Source organism: Pipistrellus hanaki (assembly GCF_964339955.1).
Source record: "Pipistrellus hanaki genome assembly, chromosome: X".
Lineage (NCBI taxonomy): Eukaryota > Metazoa > Chordata > Mammalia > Chiroptera > Vespertilionidae > Pipistrellus > Pipistrellus hanaki.
Window position 1 is genome coordinate 39,903,864 of NC_140524.1, and position 20,367 is coordinate 39,924,230.

Genomic DNA, 20,367 nt, shown 5'->3' on the forward strand with positions numbered 1-20,367 from the left:
GTGATTCTCTCTCATCATTAAATTTCTCCCTCTCCCTTCCTTTCCCTGAAATCAGTAAATAAATAAATAAAATAACAACAACAAATGAGGGAAAAAATTCTATAGGGGTTCTTGCAAATGATAAGATGCTATTGACAAAGCCCTTAATGCTCTACTTCCTAATGGAGTGTAATTCACCTCTGTTAAGAGAACAATGTCACGTACGAAACTTCGCTTAATTATTCCTACTCAATAATAACTCCTAATAATATGTGTGTTCCATCTTTCCATTTAAAGAGATTAGAAGATACATTTAAGAAGAAATTTAGAGAGTGGTAACATCTGGTCCTGCTTTTCATGATTCAGGGATGCATTATCTATAAGACAATTGATAATACTACAGTACTTCCATTACTAAGTAGCTGAGATGATTATCATTAAGGACAGATTATGAATGGAGAATACCTTGTAGATATTAGGTGTTATGTAAATATTTGTTGAATAAAGAAATTAATGGTGTATTTTTATTTCAATTATGATTATATCTACTTTATAATTACTATTATTTTGCTATTATGGTATACCACAGTTACTTCACATATCTATGTTGAGAGTTATGGAGTCCTAAAAACACTCTTGTTTGCTGGCTTATGATTAACCTGTAATACAGTTCATACTCAAAGACAAGAAGATTGTAAAATATGTTAATCATATATTAATCTTCTCATATCTATTTATATAATAATTCTACAAAGTTTTCTAATGAAGCATTACACAAGTTTACTACAAAACTAAAATGAAGAATCTGTCATTTTATTACTATTATCATCTTTTGGATATACATTTATCATTGCAACATTATAATCTGTGTAAAACACATGGCTTAAACATTAATTGTGTTGTTTAGAAGAAGAAATGACATGGAAAAGGTACTTGCACTTCAAAATCTTTAAAATTCAAAATATTTCTTCTTTCTTCTACTTTGAGGAGTTTTAATATAACAGTTTCACTGTTCTGAGAGAGTTCACAAAGTATTGATTACAGCCAGTTGGTCAATTGTCTATCCCAAGGAAATCAATCATAGTGACAGTTGCCACCATGTCCTCCTCCCTGTATTTTTCAAGCCTGGATGAGGACACGTGAGCACCTGCCTCCTAGATTTTAGATTGAAAATATTACTTGAAATAACCAGGAAGGATTACTTATAGTGTGACAGAGAAAGGCTGAGTCCCCTAACAAGCGTGACATGTCCATCCAAACTCTGATCATGATGTTTTTTCTTTAAAAAGCACATTCCTCAAAGAATTTATAAATGAAATTTATCAACATTTGCAAATTTACAATCACTAAATGACATTTGAGATATTATTTCATATTGTTTTATCACATGAATAGGAATCAATAAAAGTTTGATTAAATTATTTAGGTTAAATTACAACAGTATCAGAAGATAACAAGAGAAGCTTGTTTTTCTTTTCATAATAAAAATAATGTACCAAATAAATATTCATTTAGCTGCTCAAGCAAAAGCAAAACCAGAAATCTTAAAAAATCAGAAAGAATATTCATTCTTCCCTTAGAATATTATTGAAACAGTTGACATATTATTACATAATGTAATGAGATAATCTACACTAATAAAAGTGAAACATGCAAATTAACATCACTCTGCTATACCAAGCCACGCCCACCAGCCAATCAGGAGCAAGTATGCAAACTAACCCAGCCAAGATGGCACCCGGTGACAGAGCTGGAGCAAGCAGGAGGCTTGGGTTGCCTTGGCAATGGAGGAAGCCAAGCTTCCAGCCAGCCCTGGCCTCTACTCAAGGAGGTGCTGAAAAAAATAAAATAAAATAAAAATAAAAAAGGAGGGGCTGGGACCTTGGGTTACGGGGCCGGGGAGGGGGGTAGGGTTGTGATCAGGCCAGGATGGGATGGCAGGGGCTGTTGGGGTAAGCAGACCAGTAGGGGAGCCAGTTGGGTGTGAGCAGGCCAGTGGGAAGGGAAGGTGAGGGTGAGCAGGCCAGCAGGGAGGGTGGTTGGGGATGATCAGGCTGGTGGGGGGGCAGTTGGGGGGCAAGCAAGCTGGCAGACAGAGTGGTTAGGGGCAATCAGGCAGGCAAGCAGGCAGGTGAGTGGCTGGAGCCAGCAGTCCTGAATTGTGAGAGGAATGTCCGACTGCTAGTTTAAGCCCGATTCCCTGTAAACCAGCAGTAGGACATCCTTCAAGGGGTCCTAGATTGGAGAGGGTTCAGGCTTGGCTGAGGAAACCCCCCCCCCAAACCCCAGGCATGCCATGCATGAATTTCGTGCACTGGGCCACTAGTATCACATAATGATCAAAACACATATTACATATCATCACTTTTAAAGTGGTGCAAGGATTCTATTTATAATACAGTTGCTGTATAGGTTTACTAATCGAAAGTCTCAGAGAATATAACATTTCATGTCTCTGAATCTAAAAAATAAATAGCCACAGCCCTGGCAGGTGTGGCTCAGTTGGTTGGGCTTCTTTCTGTGCACGGAAAGGTTGCTGGTTCAATTCCTAGTCAGGGCATATGTCCATGATTGTTGGCTTGATCTCGGGTAGGGGGTGTATAAGAGGCAGCCGATCAGTGTTTCACTCTCACATCAATGTTTTTCTCTCCATCTTCCTTTCCCTCTCTCCAAAAAATTCAATAAAAAATCTTTTTTAAAACTGGATAGCTACAGATGCTGTTAAATCCCTATTTTAAGGTATTATAATAAATATACTCTGTTCTTAAATTATTAATTTCTACATAGTATTGAACTCTCATGAGGCTATTTTATTGTTCCCTCTCAACCTGTTCTCTATACATGGTTTGGAGTGGCAGAATAATCAGAAAACAGACCTCAGTTGTGAGAATGACAAAGACCAGTGCACAGTTCCCATGCTTCTCAGCTAAGTCAGCTGTAGCCTCAGTAGCATAATGGCTATGCCAGCTTCTCCTGGAAAAACCACCTATCATTCTGGGGTTACATCATTATCACAGGAAAAGAAAATATGATCCCAAACCAATTAGGAAAGGGTACTTGCTAGTATGTTTCAAACCAATTTTACACAACAAATATTTGCTGGCTTGGTTTCACTTACCTGCAAGAAACGTTCATTTCTGACAGAGAAGCCCATGATACCAAACAGGCTATACCTATGTTACTGGGAACACTGGGAATAAAAGTGATTGTCATAGAAGTTAGAGCAGAAATTGAACTTTGGAGATCATTTGCATAGTCCTTCCATGGAGTGCCTTGCACAGAGTAATCTCACAATAAATAACTGATGAATGGATGAATCTAGTTAACTCGCTTTTTTATAGATGAAGGAACTACTGTCAAAAGAGAGAAGTAATTTACTCAATGACAAACTTTGCCAATGGCAGAGCTAGGACAAGAGAACAGAATGTCTAAGTCCTTGTCAATTATTCTTTCCACCATACTCTTCTTTCTGTTCAGTCATTTCCACTGTTGACTGATAACTGTGAATTATAATTATTTCTATCTCTGGAACTTTTTGTCAATGTGACCTCCTGTATGCAAGATTCTTTAGCAGAGCAACTACTTACGCTAGCCTTAACCACTCTAGTCCATATCCATTTCTCTATTTTCTGAATTCCCACACATTTGGAACTTTAAAACAAAGAATTATGGAGTAGTTTTGTAATACTTCTTGTGTCATAAATTGCATGCTCCTTTGGGTAAGGACCATTTGCTTATAGTTCTTTTATGCATTTCACCCTGTAACTCTTAGGTTTATATGGGTGCATGAAGATAGAATAAGAATGTAACTTAGCATTCAAACAGATATCTTTGAGAGTCAAATAAAGTGTTATTGATATTTATTCAATAAGTATAAACTATGACTATCCTGGACAAACTGGAATGTATGGTCACTCTAACAATAGTTGACTTGCTCAACATGTGATCAATTAGAATTATTCCGTTGCTGTCCAATTATGGGATACTGTTTACAATTTACCTTATAGTGAGTGAAATTATTTCTAAAAGTAGTAATCACTGAAAAACCATGACATGTGAAATTCTATATACTGAATACTTCTGCTATTCTTAAAAGTTGTTATATTTTTATAAATATTCACTCATTGCCTTAGCTTTAAAAGTTGTGTTAAATATAAAACATTTATTGGTCCAGTTTTAATCATTCCAGTATTGAGTATGTGGCTAAGAGTGAAAAAATGGCATTCTCTAATTCTTTCCTCATGGTAAAAAAATGAACTATTCTGGCTTTCTATGTAGGGTAGGTAAGGTAGGGCACTGTAGACAAAAGTGTTTACATTTGAAGTTTAAAAATAGGTTTATATTTAAACATTCTATCCAAAAAGCATTGAGACACATAATTATTTTTAATTTTGAAGGGGATAAATTATGGAGACATTAGTAAAGGAAACAAACAAAGTCCATGATAAATACATGTACAATTAATGACTAAAATTTTATAGCATTTATTCATTATCATGCTATGTACATATATATTAACTTAATAAAATAAATCTTTACACACACACACACACACACACACACACACACACACACACTGAGTGGCCAGATTATTATGATCTCTGAATGCATAATAATATAGCCACTCAGTGTATATCCTATATAATAAAAGGCTAATATTCAAATTGTCCCCTTGATCAGGAGTTCGACCAGCAGGCAGGCTGCCCAACTGCCCATGTCCCCTCCCCCCTGGCCAGGCTGGCCGGACCCCGCCCATGCATAAATTCATGCACCAGGCCTTTAATATATATACATATACACACTGAATGGCCAGATTAATATGCATTTAGAGATCATAATAATCTGGCCACCATATATATATATATATTAGACATCCCAGACAGTATAGCTCATACTTTCAATTAGTTAATACTGCTAAATTAGAAGTTCAACGATAAAAATTCCCTGCAGCAGAATGAATGCTAAGCATTTGAACAATGTCAGTTACACCATCTGCTCCAGATAAAAATTTGCTGTCTCAACAGTAACAAAGAACACATAGGCAATACAAATTCATCAAGCTGGCAAAAGTGTAAATACAAGGAGAGAAAAAGCAATTCTTAGATAAATTGCTTTTTTTTCTTTTGAGTACTATATTCTTTAAGCATATGTTTATCAAAGACTACGAATTCATAGTCTATCACAAAAACTGTTTTTATATAATGAGAGAATCTAAACAATCATACTTTTTCCATCCTCAAAGTTTTCAAGTAAAATAAAATATACCAGCAAGGGTGTAAAAAGCAAAAATAATGACATGGGGTACAAAATAGCATGTTGCCCTTAGGAAAAATTCTCAGAACAGACATATGTTGACAGATTCTCACCTATCCACATGGACCTCAAAGACAAGCCCCTCGGCTATATTATTTTATTTATTTATTATTTTTTTTTGGGGGGGTGTATGCCAGATACCGTATTTTCCAGCATATAAGACGACCCCCTAATTTTACAGTTAAAACATAGGTTTAGGCCTATATTCTCTGTATAAGACTACCCCCCACTTCAAAGAAAAGACTTACTTTGCCGTCAAGATCTGCAGGTAATTTTTGTGCAATTTTGGCCTTTTGCCCCCGATTTTCGGTTGACTTTTTTTTCATTTCAAAAGTCATACTTTTTTTTCATTTCAAAAATACGTATTTTATTTTTAATTTCTTTATTGATTAAGGTATCACATATTTGTCCTCAACCCCCCATTCCAATCCCCCACCCCTCCTCACTAATGCTCCCTCCCCCTTATTGTCCTTGACCACTGGTTAGGCTCATATGTAATTTTAATAAATTAAGTTTTAAAAATCTATTTAAAAGACTGCCTTACCACATCTTGTATTCAGTGTAAAATGCACTGAGTGGCCAGGTTATTATGATCTCTGGGGGCCTGGTGCATGAATTCGTGCATGGGTGGGGTCCAGCCAGCCTGGCCAGGGGGAGGGGACATGGTCAGTTGGCCAGCCTGACTGCTTGTCGAACTCCTGATCAAGGGGACAATTTGCATATTAGCCTTTTATTATATAGGATATACACTGAGTGGCCAGATTATTATGAGTTCAGAGATCATAATAATCTGGCCACTCATTGTATGTGTGGCTGGGGAGATGTAGGGGGATTTCAGACCATTTATTCTGCATTAAAATAATAAGAGGAAAATAATAAAATTGTATCATAATACCACACTTATTCACAAGGTAGTATACTCCTTCTTACCATGTTTCTAAGGAAGAAAATATTTATTTCATTCTCAAAAAGAGGCCAGTTTCTGAATCCTAAAGACAAGGCAGTTTAAAAAGAGGCACGTGACCCATTTTCTACTTCTATTTTGTTTTTTTCTTTTCTTTTCTTTTTTCTTCTTCTACTATTTTGTTTTTGTCTTTTCTACTTCTATTTTGTATCACCCACATATTTGATGTTCAAATTTTTCGTCCTTGGTTCAATGGTGTCAATAAAGATGATAGTTTAAAAAAAAACACAATAACTTAAAAACATATATTGCATTGAAGAAGTCTTTCTAATGGTCCTTGCCAATTGTCAGGAGAAGTATGTCATATTTTTTACTGGGTTTTGTATTTCAATCAAAAATTTATTTAGTTTAATATACATTTTCTACTGATATATTTCAACTCAATTGTCTAAAATTAGTAAGATTATAATGAGCTGCAAGTTGTGTTTATTTTTTTACACTGAGGTTAGACCTATAGCCCAATGTCCTTTTTGGCTGGGGGTTCTAAATATATTTCCAAGAAGGCAAGTTTACCATCCATAATATTAAGACTAAAAAACGTGTGAGGTCTCCCTTTAAAATAATTATTTCCACTTAAATAAGTTATAATGAATTCATCTCTCACAAACTAATCTTTTCTGGATTTTAAATGAATTTTCAGTCCTAATTTTATTTACCACATAAAACAGTGCCATATTTTATATCATGTTAAAACTATGGTATTCAATTTTCTAGAGCTTCATTTGAGTTCTGCTTATAAAAGTAAATGACTGACTTCATAAATAACTTACATGAATTTATCCAACAGTAATTATTTATTGAGCTTCTACTTTATGCAAGGCACAGGGCTGGGTGCTATAGTAAGTAGTAAGATGTATCAGAATATGGAGTCTTTGCTGTCTAAGAGTTTACAACTTAACAAATAGGATAACATAAATGAATACAAAAAAATGAAAGACTGTTTATTGCCAAGTTTGTAGTGGAGAGAGAGATTAGTGTGGACTTGAGTATTCAAAGATATTATGAAGAAAAGGAAGAGCCAGAAATGTGTCTTGAATGTAGATCTACATTATAAAATAATTGGAAAAGGAATTCAGTCAGTACTAGATTTAAACAGATTGTTAAATGTAGGGAATTAAGAGGCCAGGAAGGCTCATTTGCCAGGAAGCTTTTTAGGACTGTGGGGAAATAAAATACACAGGAGTCAACATCTGCAAGATAATTATAATCTCATTTTTATCACATCTAAAAGAGAAAACAACTTATCTCTCCTATCTTACTAACAATGAATAATTTGCCAGGGAGCATAAATGAATTTATCTTGTAATGTAACCATCATGGCAATCTTAGGTCATTTCAGTAGTGTCAACCTTATTTTTTTGTCCTAGGACCTTGAGTCTAAGTGGGTTAATGTAAATTGCCAAGAGCAGTTAGTAATAGTGGTGATGATAATGTAATAATGATGACAATATTTTTTGAGTAGCTGCTTTTAACCTGATACAGATATTGTCACCCTTATCTAGTAGTCATAGATACTCAGCTGTTTGGTTAATCTTTTCACCCCCTCAACTTTCTTAGGCAGGGTCCCGGGACCCAGAAGATATGTACCCACCTGCATGCAGGAGTAGCCCACAGAATGACTCTCCCAGCTTACGGAGGGATTTACTTTTGCACTGCTTGATGCCCAATTGGTCAAGGAGGAGACCAGTGGGTCACTTGCCAGTGCTGTGAAAAGCAGAGCTGGGGTTGGGACCCTGCATTCTGTGCAGAAGCACCAGCTTGGAGGAGGGGGGTGGATAGGAGACTTGAAACATCTCAGGACCCATTGCTTCATTCATGTAGCATGGCTACTGCATACACGGGTCAGCCTCAGGGAAGAAAATGTGAGTTTAGAATCATCAAGTCTGTAACTTACTAGCTGTGGCTCTCTGGAAATTCACATAAGCCCTCTTAGCCTATGTTTCCTCATATATTAAATTGAATCAATAATAACTATTTCATTAACTGTTGACTATTGTAAGAATTAAAAGAAATAACCTGCATAGTTCAGTCCAGCATATGACATTAGTAGATGTACAATAAATACTAGCTGGTATCACAATGAAACATCTCTTCTCTTGCTAATGGCACTTCTCTTTGTCTTTCAAATTATTATTTGTGAGGAATTTAGTTTTTTAAAAAATTGGGTGTTTTCTTTTTAGTTAATGATTCTACATTTTTTCTACTGGTCTTATAATTTTTCCTTACAAAAGCCAAGATGCTTTATACGTAATTGGTTATGTTAGCTTAAATGCTAAATGCAACTATTTAAAATTGCCTAAAGTTTTCTGATTAGAATTTGTGAGATCATTACCCTTGAATTATGTGAATGACAGACACACTTTTCCTGTGCATGTGGAAGGAACTCACATTCTCCCAAATGCGCAAAGTAGAAAACCCTCCATTTGATGTGCTCTCCAACCCCATTATTTTGTTTATCATTAGAAATCTTGCACCTTAAGTAACCACTGGAAAATAATTATTACTTCTTTCTTTATTTTTTGTTTCATAAAGTAATTGGTTATTCCATGAAGCAAACACTACTCTAAATGTACATCGCTCCGATTAAAACAAGCCTTTTCCACAATCCTTCTAGTTTTGGATTAGGCTTACCAAATAATGCCCATCTGGGTGTCCAGCCATCCTGGAATTAGTCTGGCCTCAAGTGCATACAGATGGATTAATTATAACCCTTGGTATGTGAATCACCATTATCATCTCACCAAACATGGCTCCTTTGATATAATTTATTAATCAATTAATAATTCAATTTTAGGATATAATACAAACTTTTTTCTAAGTAATTGAACAAATGTACACTTTGCCAATAATACATTTGAAATTCAGTAGATTCACAATTCCTCAAATGATTAGTTCTTTCAGAAATGTTTAAATTTTATCAATACAATGGGTATAAAATGTTCTATTTCTTTCTTGCCTGCCCTCCCTAGATGAGGAAGTTTCTTTACCAATGCTGAGATTTAGAACTTTTCCCAGGCACTTTAAACAGAATGGAATTAAGTACCAGAACTTTCATAGCAATAGGAGAACCACAGGTGATATTCTAGGCCCTTCTTGGCTAAAGGTTTTTTAAAAATGAGGAGAAAGAAAACACTTTAAAAGTAAGTAGTACCCATTTTAAGAGTACCACAAAAAGTAAACTCCAAAAATTAAAGTGCATAAAGAGCAGTGGTTCCAACCTTTTTTTTTTTTTTTTTTTTTTTTTTTTTTTTTTTTGCCATATCCCACATAAGCATCTATAAAATCCTGATGCCCCTCCTGTGACATATAATTCTTACTATTAAAAAAGTGAACTCCTGGCGGAGCTTGAAGATGGCGACCGAACAGTCGGACTTGTTCTGACTCTGGTCCCAGAACAGATAAAAGTAACATCTGAGTCGCTCAGGGAGGGTTGATTGGCAGCTGAGGGGCAGCAGAGGTTTCAAGGAAGCTAGGCAGCGATCCGCTGGACAGGATTTCCAGCCGGTGGCCAACACAGCCACAGCGGCGGCCGCGGCGGCTGCGGCGGCGGCAGAAGCAGCGGCGGCGGTGCTGTGAGAAACGAGTGGCTTCTCTGAGGCCTGGAAAGCCCACTGCGGAGAGGTCCATCCAGTAGCTGAGACGCCCGAGTTGGCGCTGGCGCGTGGATTCAAAGGAGTTCTTCGGTCACCCACGGAAAGGTCAGAATTTGCGGGGAAAGCCTGAGAGATCGCGGTCCCGCGGTGCCGGCAGCCACAGTAGCCGGGGAGTTCCGGCCCTGCCTCCATGCAGCGCCCGCAAAGCTGAGCCCTAAGAAGGCTGCAGCGACATCTAGTGCTGGGTTTGGCATAAGCTTCCCCAGAAGCGGGAATTTTTTTTTTTTTTTTTTTAAAAGCCAGGGGACACGGGACAGAGTGTTAAGAATCGCGGCTGTCCCGCCAAGGGCGGAACATCTGGACACCTCGGCGCCTGATCCCCTTCACCCCCTAGCTTCGGAATACTAGGGAAGATCAGCCTAGTTGGGCATATCCGGGGAATTTGTAGGGAGAAAGTGCCTCCCTGGAAACAAGGGATCGGAGCCAGAAGAGATAGTCTGGGAGCCAGCTGGCACCCTGCCAGCTAGAGCCATAGAGAAAGAAGGCCAGAGCAACCAAAAAGACTGGGAGGTCAAACCGGAAACACTGACACCTAAGAGCTGAATTACAAACTGCCCTTTTTTTTTTTTTTTTTTTTTTTTTCTCTTTTTTTTTTTTTTTCCTTTCTTTTCTTTTGTCTTTTAATTAATCAAAAATAAATGGACACAAATATCTAAGATATAGTCTACTAAAAATTAAGGATTACCTTACAAAACTGAGGTGCAGTGGAAAGCTGGGAACTGCAAGACTGTCTGGTCCGAGAATCAGAAGTGCCAAATACATTAACTGAGGAAGTGAGTGACCAGTACTGGTCATTTTTATGCTAATTTTGCTATACTTTATTTTATTTTCATTTTTTACATCTTTTATTTAATTTTCATTTTTCATATCTTTTACTTAAGAAACAATTTTTTTTTCTTTTTTCCTTACTTGATTTTACCTTTTCAATTACTACATTTTTCAATCTCTATCACTATTACTACTGCTATTTTGCAATTTTTTTAAAAAAAATTTTTATTTATTTATTTTTTCTTTCTTTCTTTTCTTTTTTTTCTCTCTATAGTACCATTTTATTTTTTCTTTATTTTACATTGGGAGTAACCTTCATTCTATTTTAATCTCTACTATAGCATCATTCAACCCTATCTCAACTCAACCTTTACACTATCACTCTCTTACTAAACTTTACCCTTTAGTCTACAGTTTATCCTATCCCTTTCCGGCTTTAGTTTTTCCTCTATTCTCTCTCTATACCCCCTGCTAAAGCTCTCACTATACTTATAGACCTAAGTTCCAACCCCTGATCCAAGTGTATAAATACCAATCTCTGCACTATTTTAACTAGTTAAAAAAAAAAAAAAAAAATCCATTCTCCCCTCTATCCTTTTCGCATTGTATGTGTGAAGGTTGATTATTGTGAATTTTTATGCCTTTTAGTGAAATTGTTATGCTTATTCCTGTATTGTTATTGTTGCTTTGTATTTTTTTTTAAATCCTCTGTTTTTGTTTGTTTATTTTACTTCTGTATATCATAGCCTTACTTAATAATAGTGGATATTGTAGTTTGTATTAATCTCCAAGTATTGTTACTGGCATTGGCTGGGTCCAGAGGTTTTTCTATGGCAATTTTCTCCACATATATATAGTTTGTTTCCCATTTCTCTTTTAGTTTGCTTCTTCTCTCTCTTTCTCTCTCTCTCTCTCCCTCTTCTTTTTTTCCCTGTTTTCCAACTTCATTTTGTCATTACTTTTTTCTTCTTCTTCTTTTTCTATCTCTTTATCCCTCCTTTTTTTTAATTTACTTAATTTTTTTTTTAATTTTAATTTTATTTTTTTTTAATTTTTCTTTATTTTATTTTTACCTTTATTCCTTCTCTCCTATCCCCTAAGTTGCCTTTCTCTAGTGGTCACCTTTATTAGAGGTTATTAATATTGTAAATACATTCCTGTTAAGTGCCGCTTGTGTTGTACCTGGTAGTGTTGTATTTTGTACCTCAAAATCAACGCAGGAGAAGGAATACCACATAACCAGACATCCTGAAAAGAGAGGCCATGGGGAGACAAAAACATAGTCCGCACTTGAAAGAAAAGCAGGCATCACCAGAAAAGGAAGTAAACGAGCCAGAGGTAAGCAGCCTGCCAGAGCAAGAATTCAGAGTAATGATCATAGCATGGCTAAAAAGAATGGAAGAGAAATTTGACAAAAGCCAAGAAGAAATGAGAAAGAACCATGAGGAAATGAAGGAGAGCCATGAGGAACTGAAGAAGAACCAAGAAGAAATGAAAAGTGACATCGCTACCATGAAGAACTCAATAGAAAGCATCAAGAGTAGACTAGATGAAGCAGAGGACCGCATCAGTGAGCTAGAAGATAAGATGGAAAAAAATACCCAAGTAGAGCAACTTCTAGAAAAAAAGATTAAAAAGCAGGAGGAGAGCCTACGGGAGCTTTGGGACAAAACAAAACAAAATAATATTCGAATAATAGGGGTTCCAGAAGGAAAGGAAACTGAGGTAGACATGGAAAAAGTATTTCAAGAAATAATGACAGAAAACTTTCCTGAAATAGAAAAGAAAAAACCCACACAAATCCAAGATGCCCGCAGAGTCCCAAGCAAAATGAATCCCAGAAGACAGACTCCAAGGCACATTATAATTAAATTGGCAAACAACAACGACAAAGTAAGAATCTTAAAAGCAGCCAGAGAGAGACAGAAAGTTACATACAAAGGAACCCCCATCAGACTAGCAACTGATTTCTCAACAGAAACTTATCAGGCCAGAAGGGAATGGGATGAAATATACAAAGTCATGCAAAGGAAGGGTCTGAATCCAAGAATACTGTACTCAGCAAGGCTATCAATCAAAATTGAAGGGGAAATCAGGAGCTTCACAGACAAAAAAAGACTGAAGGAATTTATCTCCACCAAACCAGCAATGCAAGAAATGCTAAAGGGTCTACTGTAAAAATAAAGAAATAAGAAGTGAAGAAGGAACACGGGTATAGAATAAAAATGGCGTCAAATGAGTACCTATCAATAATAACCTTAAATGTAAATGGATTAAATGCTCCAATCAAAAGACATAGGGTAACAGATTGGATAAGAAAACAAGACCCATACATCTGTTGTCTACAAGAAACCCACCTCAGAAAAAGAGATGCACACAGACTGAGGGTGAAGGGATGGAAAAAAGTTTTCCAGGCAAATGGAAATGAAAAAAAAGCTGGGGTAGCAATACTTATATCTGACAAATTAGATCTCAGAGTGAAGGACATAACAAGAGATAATGAAGGCCACTTCATAATACTAAAGGGAACAATCCAACAAGAAGAAATAACCCTGGTAAATATATATGCACCCAATACAGGAGCAACCAAATACATTAAAAAACTGCTAGAGGACATTAAGGGAGAGATTAATAGCAATACAATCATAGTAGGAGATTTTAATACCCCACTGTCACCCTTCGACAAATCATCTAAACAAAAAATCAGCAAAGAAATATCAATCCTAAATGACTCACTAGACCAGATGGAATTAATTGACATCTTCAGGACACTCCACCCCAAAGCCACAGAATATACATTCTTCTCAAGTGCACATGGGACATTCTCAAAGATAGACCACATTTTGGGACATAGGCAAAGTCTCTTCAAATTCAAGAAGATAGAAATCATATCAAGTATCTTCTCAGACCATAATGGCATAAAACTGGAAATTAACTACAATAAAAATAATCCAAAGAAATCAAACACATGGAGACTAAACAGCTTGCTATTAAACAAGGACTGGGTTACCAGAGAAATCAAGGAAGAAATTAAAAACATCCTGGAAACAAATGACAATGAAAGCACAACAATCCAAAATCTTTGGGACACAGCAAAAGCAGTTTTGAGAGGGAAGTTCATATCCTTACAAGCCTATTGCAAAAAACTAGAAAAAATAGTAACAGATGATCTAACTCTACAACTCAAAGAGTTAGAAAAGGAGCAACAAGAAAAACCCAGTGTAAGCAGAAGGAAGGAAATAACAAAAATCAGAGCAGAGATAAACGACATAGAGACCAAAAAAACAATACATAAGATCAACAAAACCAAGAGCTGGTTCTTTGAAAGAATAAACAAGATAGATGGACCTCTAGCCAGGCTAACCAAGAAACAAAGAGAGAGGACCCAAATAAACAAAATCAGAAATGAAAGAGGTGAAATAACAACAGACCCCACCGAAATACAACGGATTGTTACAAAATACTACGAACAACTCTATTCCAACAAACTGAACAACCTGGAGGAAATGGACATATTCCTAGAAAAATACAAACTTCCAAAACTCAATCAGGAAGAATCTAAAAATCTCAATAGACCAGTGACTTGGGAAGAAATTGAAACAGTCATCAAAAAGCTTCCAGCAAACAAAAGCCCAGGGCCAGATGGCTTCACAGGAGAGTTTTACCAAACATTCAAGGAAGAACTAAAACCTATCCTCCTCAGACTATTCCAAAAAATTCAAGAGGAAGGAACACTTCCAAACTCCTTCTATGAAGCCAGCATCACCCTAATACCAAAACCCGATAAAGACAACTCAATGAAAGAGAATTACAGGCCAATATCCCTCATGAACATAGATGCCAAAATCCTCAACAAAATTCTAGCAAATAGGCTCCAGCAGAGCATCACAAAGATCATACACCATGACCAAGTAGGATTTATACCAGGAATGCAAGGTTGGTACAATATCCGCAAATCAATAAACGTGATACATCACATAAACAAGTTGAAAGATAAAAATCATATAGTCATATCAATTGATGCAGAAAAAGCATTTGATAAGATCCAACACCCTTTCCTGATAAAAACTCTTAACAAGGTGGGAGTACAAGGATCATACCTCAACGTAATAAAAGCTATATATGATAAACCCACAGCAAACATCATACTCAATGGGCAAAAACTAAAACCATTCCCTCTAAGAACAGGAACAAGACAGGGATGCCCACTATCGCCACTCCTCTTTGACATAGTACTGGAAGTACTAGCCATTGCAATTAGACAAGAGGAGGAAATAAAAGGCATCCAAATTGGAAAAGAAGAAGTAAAGTTATCCTTATTTGCAGACGACATGATATTGTATATAAAAAACCCAAAAGACTCCATTAAAAAACTAATTGGCTTAATAAATGAATTTGGCAATGTAGCAGGATACAAAATTAACACCAAGAAATCTATGGCATTTCTATACACCAACAGTGAGTTTATAGAAACAGAGACTAAAAAAGCAATTCCATTTACGATCGCACCAAAAAAATTAAGATACCTAGGAATAAACTTAACTAAGGAAGTAAAGGACCTATTTGCGGAAAACTACACGACACTGAAAAAAGAAATAGAGGAAGATGTAAACAGATGGAAGAACATACCATGTTCTTGGATTGGTAGAATCAACATCATCAAAATGTCCATACTTCCTAAAGCAATCTATAAGTTCAATGCACTCCCCATTAAAATACCAACGGCATATTTCACTGACCTAGAAAGAACTCTCCAAAAGTTCATTTGGAACAATAAAAGACCCCGAATAGCCACAGCAATCCTGAGAAAGAAGAGTAAAGTAGGAGGTATCTCAATACCAGACTTCAAACTGTATTACAAAGCCACTGTTCTCAAAACAGCCTGGTACTGGCACAAAAACAGACATATAGATCAATGGAATCAAATCGAGAACCCAGATATCAACCCAAATCACTATGCTCAATTAATATTTGACAAAGGAGGCACTAATATACAATGGAGTCAAGACAGTCTCTTCAATAAATGGTGTTGGGAAAATTGGACAGATACATGCAAAAGAATGAAACTAGATCACCAACTTACACCATACACAAAAATAAACTCAAAATGGATACAGGACTTAAACATCAGACGGGAAACCATAAAAATACTTGAAGCATCCACAGGCAACAAAATCTCAGACGTATGCCAAAAAAACTTCTTCACTGATACTACCCCTAGTGCAATGGAAGCTAAAGAGAAAATAAACAAATGGGACTACATCAAAATAAAAAGCTTTTTTACAGCAAAAGAAACCATCAACAAAACAACAAGAAAGCCCACTGTGTGGGAGAACATATTTGCAAATGTTACCACTGATAAAGGTTTAATCTCCAACATCTACAAACAGCTTATACAACTAAATAAAAGGAAGATGAATGATCCAATTAAAAAATGGGCAATGGACCTAAATAGAATATTTTCAAAAGAAGACAGAAGGAAGGCCAAAAAGCACATGAAAACATGCTCAAAGTCACTAATTATCCGAGAGATGCAAATCAAAACAACAATGCGGTACCATCTCACACCTGTCATAATGGCCAACATCAACAAATCAACAAACGACAAGTGTTGGCGAGGTTGCGGAGAAAAAGGAACCCTCGCGCACTGCTGGTGGGAATGTAGACTGGTGCAACCACTGTGGAGAACAGTGTGGAGTTTCCTCAAAAAACTGAAAATGGAACTCCCATTTGACCCAGTAATCCCACTTCTAGGAATATATCCCAAGAAACTTGAAACACCAATCAGAAAGGATATATGCACCCCTATGTTCATAGCAGCACAATCTACAATAGCCAGAATTTGGAAACAGCCTAAGTGTCCGTCAGCAGATGATTGGATCCAAAAACTATGGTACATCTACACAATGGAATACTATGCTGCCATAAAAAAGAAGGATTTCTCATCATTTGCAGCATCCTGGATGGAATTGGAGAACATCATGCTGAGTGAAATAAGCCAATCAATGAAAGAGAAACACCACATGACCTCACTCATTTGTGGATAATAAAGAACATTATAAACTGGTGAACCATAAGATAGATATAGAGACAGTATATCAACAAGTAGACTGTCAAGTTACAGTGGGGACGGGAGGAAGATCTGGGGGAGATAATAGATCAACCGAAGGACTTGTATACATGCATATAAGTGCAACCAATGGACACAAAACTCTGGGGAGGGAGGGGATGTGTGGGAGGGAGGGAGGGGGTAAAAAAAAAAATCAATAAAATATATTTAAAAAAAAAAAAAAAAAAAAAAAAAAAAAAAGTGAACTCCTGGGAGAAACCAAGATGGTGGCATAGGTAAACGCCTAACTGCAGCCTCGCACAACAATTTAAAAAAATACAACTAAAATACAAAATGGACATTATCCAAAACTATAGGAAAGTTGACTAACTGGAAATTCTACAACCAGAAGGAAAGAGAAAACCAGAAGGAAAATCAGAGGAGCTGTAAAAACCTAAAGTACAGAGACACGTTGCATGTGTGGGGAGAGGACGGAGCTGGAGAGGAGGGGCAGCTGCATGTCTGGCTAGCGTTCCCTAGCAGGAAGGAGATAAAAGCTCCAGACTGTGCTAAACCCCAGTTCCGAATGTAATGAACCCAAGTTCTGGGCGAGACCCTGGGGACCCAGGGTCATACAGAGGGAATCTAGGATCTAAGGCGGAAACTCAGGGGAGCGGTGAAAGGCAGAGTCCCTGACGCACACACGTTGCGCTCAAGGGATGGACTGTTGACTGTGCTGTTAGATTGCCCTAGCAGGAAGGAGACAAAAGCTCCAGACTGCACTGAACCCCAGTTTCAAGCCAGACCCTGGGGACCCAGACTCATATGGAGGGAATCTGGGCTGTAATGTGGAAACTCAGGGGAGCGGAGAAAGGTAGAGAACCGGAGGCACTCACATTGCACACAGAGGACAGACTGTTGACTGTGTTGCTAGATTGCCCTAGCGGGAAGGAGACAAAAAAACTCTGGACTGTGCTGAGCCCCAGTTCCAACTGCACTGTACCCCAGTTCTAGGCCAGACCAAGGGGACCCAGGCTCATATGGAGGGAATCTGGGCTGTAAAGCGGAAACTCAGGGGAGGGGCAAAAACCAGAGTCCTGAATGCACGCACATTGCGCGCAGTTGATGGACTGTTAACTGGGCTGCTGGATTGCCCTAGCAGAAGGAGACAAAAGCTCCAGAATGCACTAAACCCCACTTCCAACCCCACTTTCAACCCCACTTCCAACTGCACTGAACCCCAGTTCTGGGCTCATTGGGGGAGAGACTAAACTGTCTGGTAGTGGGCGAAAATTCAAGGGCACCTTTCTCTCAGAGGTGTTTGCAGTGAGTACCAAAGCAGCAAGTACCAAAGGACACTGAGGAACACTGAGACTCAAGAACCTCATAGGGTGGGGCTGACAGGAAGCCAAGGCTGTAGGCTCCACCCTGAAACTTCGCCCCATCCAAGCTGAGTACAGAGGCTTTTGCAATTTTCCAAGTCTAGTCAAATAAGGCTGTCTCCTGGCAGAGACACAGCTGATCCTCACAGCCAATTGGCCTGGAGGTCAGTTCCTCCCAGTGATACCAGCAATAATCAAGTCTTAATTACAATAAGGCTGTACACACAATCCGCAAAGGGGTGCACCAAGAGTATCCACCTCAGGTAACTAGGAGGCTGACCCACTGAACCATATGGGATACCTTAGCACACAAAGCCACCCTACTAACTCAGGGAAGCTGTGAAAATGCTGAGACAAGGAAACAGATCACAAACAAAAGATATGGAGGACAACAAGTGACTGGATATAAAGTTCAAAACCACAGTTATAAGGCTTTTCAAGAATTTCCTAGAAAAGGCCAATAAAATAAACGAGAACTATAAGGATTTGAAAAGTAATCAACTAGAAATAAAGAATACATTGTCTGAAATAAAAAAAATATTATACAGAATCCTAAAAACAGGATGGAAGATCGCAAGAATCAAGTCAAAGATTTGGAGCATAAAGAGCCTGAAGACACTCCTCTGCAGAAGCAAGAAGACAAGAGAATCCAAAAAGTTGAAGATAATGTAAGAAACCTCTGGGATACAGGGGTCCTCAAACTTTTTAAAGTGGGGGCCAGATCACGGTTCCTCAGAGAGCTGGAGGGCCGGACTATATGAACTACTAATTCCTACTGTAACATCTCGGCTGCGCTCACTGCCCAAAAAACCTGGCGGGCCGGATCAGACTCCTCTGCGGGCCGCATGTGGCCCGCGGGCCGTAGTTTGAGGACCCCTGCTTCAAGAGAACCAAAGCAGAATTATGGGGGTGCCAGAAGAAGAGAGAGAGCAAGATACCAAAAACATATTGAAAGAAATAGTGGCAGAAAACTTCCCCCACCTGGTGAAAGAATTAGACTTATAAGTCCAGGAAGTGCACAGAACCCCAAACAAAAGAAATCCAAAGAGGACCACACCAAGACACATCATAATTAAAATTCCAAGAGCAAAAAACAAAGAGAGAATATTAAAAGCAGCAAGAGAAAGGCAGGTAGTTACCTATAAAGGAGCACCCATACGATTGTCAACTGATTTCTCAACAGAAACCATGCAGGCCAGACGGGAATGGCAAGAAATATTCAAGGTGATGAACAGCAAGAACCTACAGCCAAAAATACTCTACCCAGCAAAGCTATCACTCAGAATCGAAGGCCAGATAAAGAGCTTCATAAATAAAAAAAAGCTAAAGGAGTTCATCACTGCCAAACCAGAATTATATGAATTGCTGAAGGGGGTTCTTTAGGAAGAGGAAGAAAATAAAGATAAAAATTATGAACAACAAATACCTAACTATCAACAAGTGAATCTAAAAACCAAGGGAATTAAAAAATCTGATGAACAATATTAAGTGGTGAATATAATAGAATCAGAGGTATGGAAGGGGAGTGAACTGACAATTCTCAGGGAAAAGGGGAGTGGGGGTTGCGGGAAGAGACTGAACATAAACTGTGCACCTATGGATGAGGACAATGTGGGTTGGGGAAAGGGCAGAGGGTGTGGTGGGAACCTGGTAGAGGGGAGCAATGGAGGGAAATCTTTATTTGAACAATAAAGATTTATTAAAAAAAAAAAAAAGTGAACTCCTATTCACGTGGAAGAATCCTAAAAGGCCCCATTAACTTGGTCTAAACAAGTCTCCAATGAACATGGCATTAATGAAAGAGAAAAATAAAAGCATGAAAGGACAGCTGAAGTATTGAGGAAGCAATCACTAAGAAATTGTTTTAAAAAATAATAATAGGAAGTGATATGAAAAAATAGCAAATAGTTTCAAAACATATAATAGAGAACTGAAATGCATAAATATGCCACAATACATATTTCTATACTGTAAATGAGGCCCTTGGAATCATAAGAAATGCAAAAATGCAAAAATTTCACCGTTAATAACTCGTTGTCAGAGACAACCAAGATGAAGGCATAGGTAAACACCTGTACTTGCTGCATCCCCTAGCCATGTCAAATTATAACTAAAATGCATAACAACTACCATACAGTACCATGGGAAAGCTGGCTGAGTGGAAGTACTAAAACTAGAGAGGTCAAGAAGAAAGCTCATTGAGACTGGTAGGAGATGTAGAGGAGTAGAAAGGGACTGGCACCTGGGTGTGCCACTTTT

At 37.7% G+C, this 20,367-nt stretch overlaps 1 protein-coding gene and 1 long non-coding RNA gene across 2 annotated transcripts in view; both read right to left on the reverse strand.

Moving 5' to 3' along the window:
* The window catches only part of LOC311615093, a 629,078-nt gene extending 619,565 nt beyond the window's left edge, over positions 1-9,513 (reverse strand). The window contains exon 1 of the long non-coding RNA XR_014793734.1: positions 9,475-9,513. This is a non-coding gene — a long non-coding RNA (uncharacterized lncRNA). The remainder of the gene's footprint in view (positions 1-9,474) is intronic.
* The window catches only part of HTR2C (5-hydroxytryptamine receptor 2C), a 365,841-nt gene that overhangs the window by 304,823 nt on the left and 40,651 nt on the right, over positions 1-20,367 (reverse strand). The gene's annotated exons all lie outside the window — the stretch shown is intronic.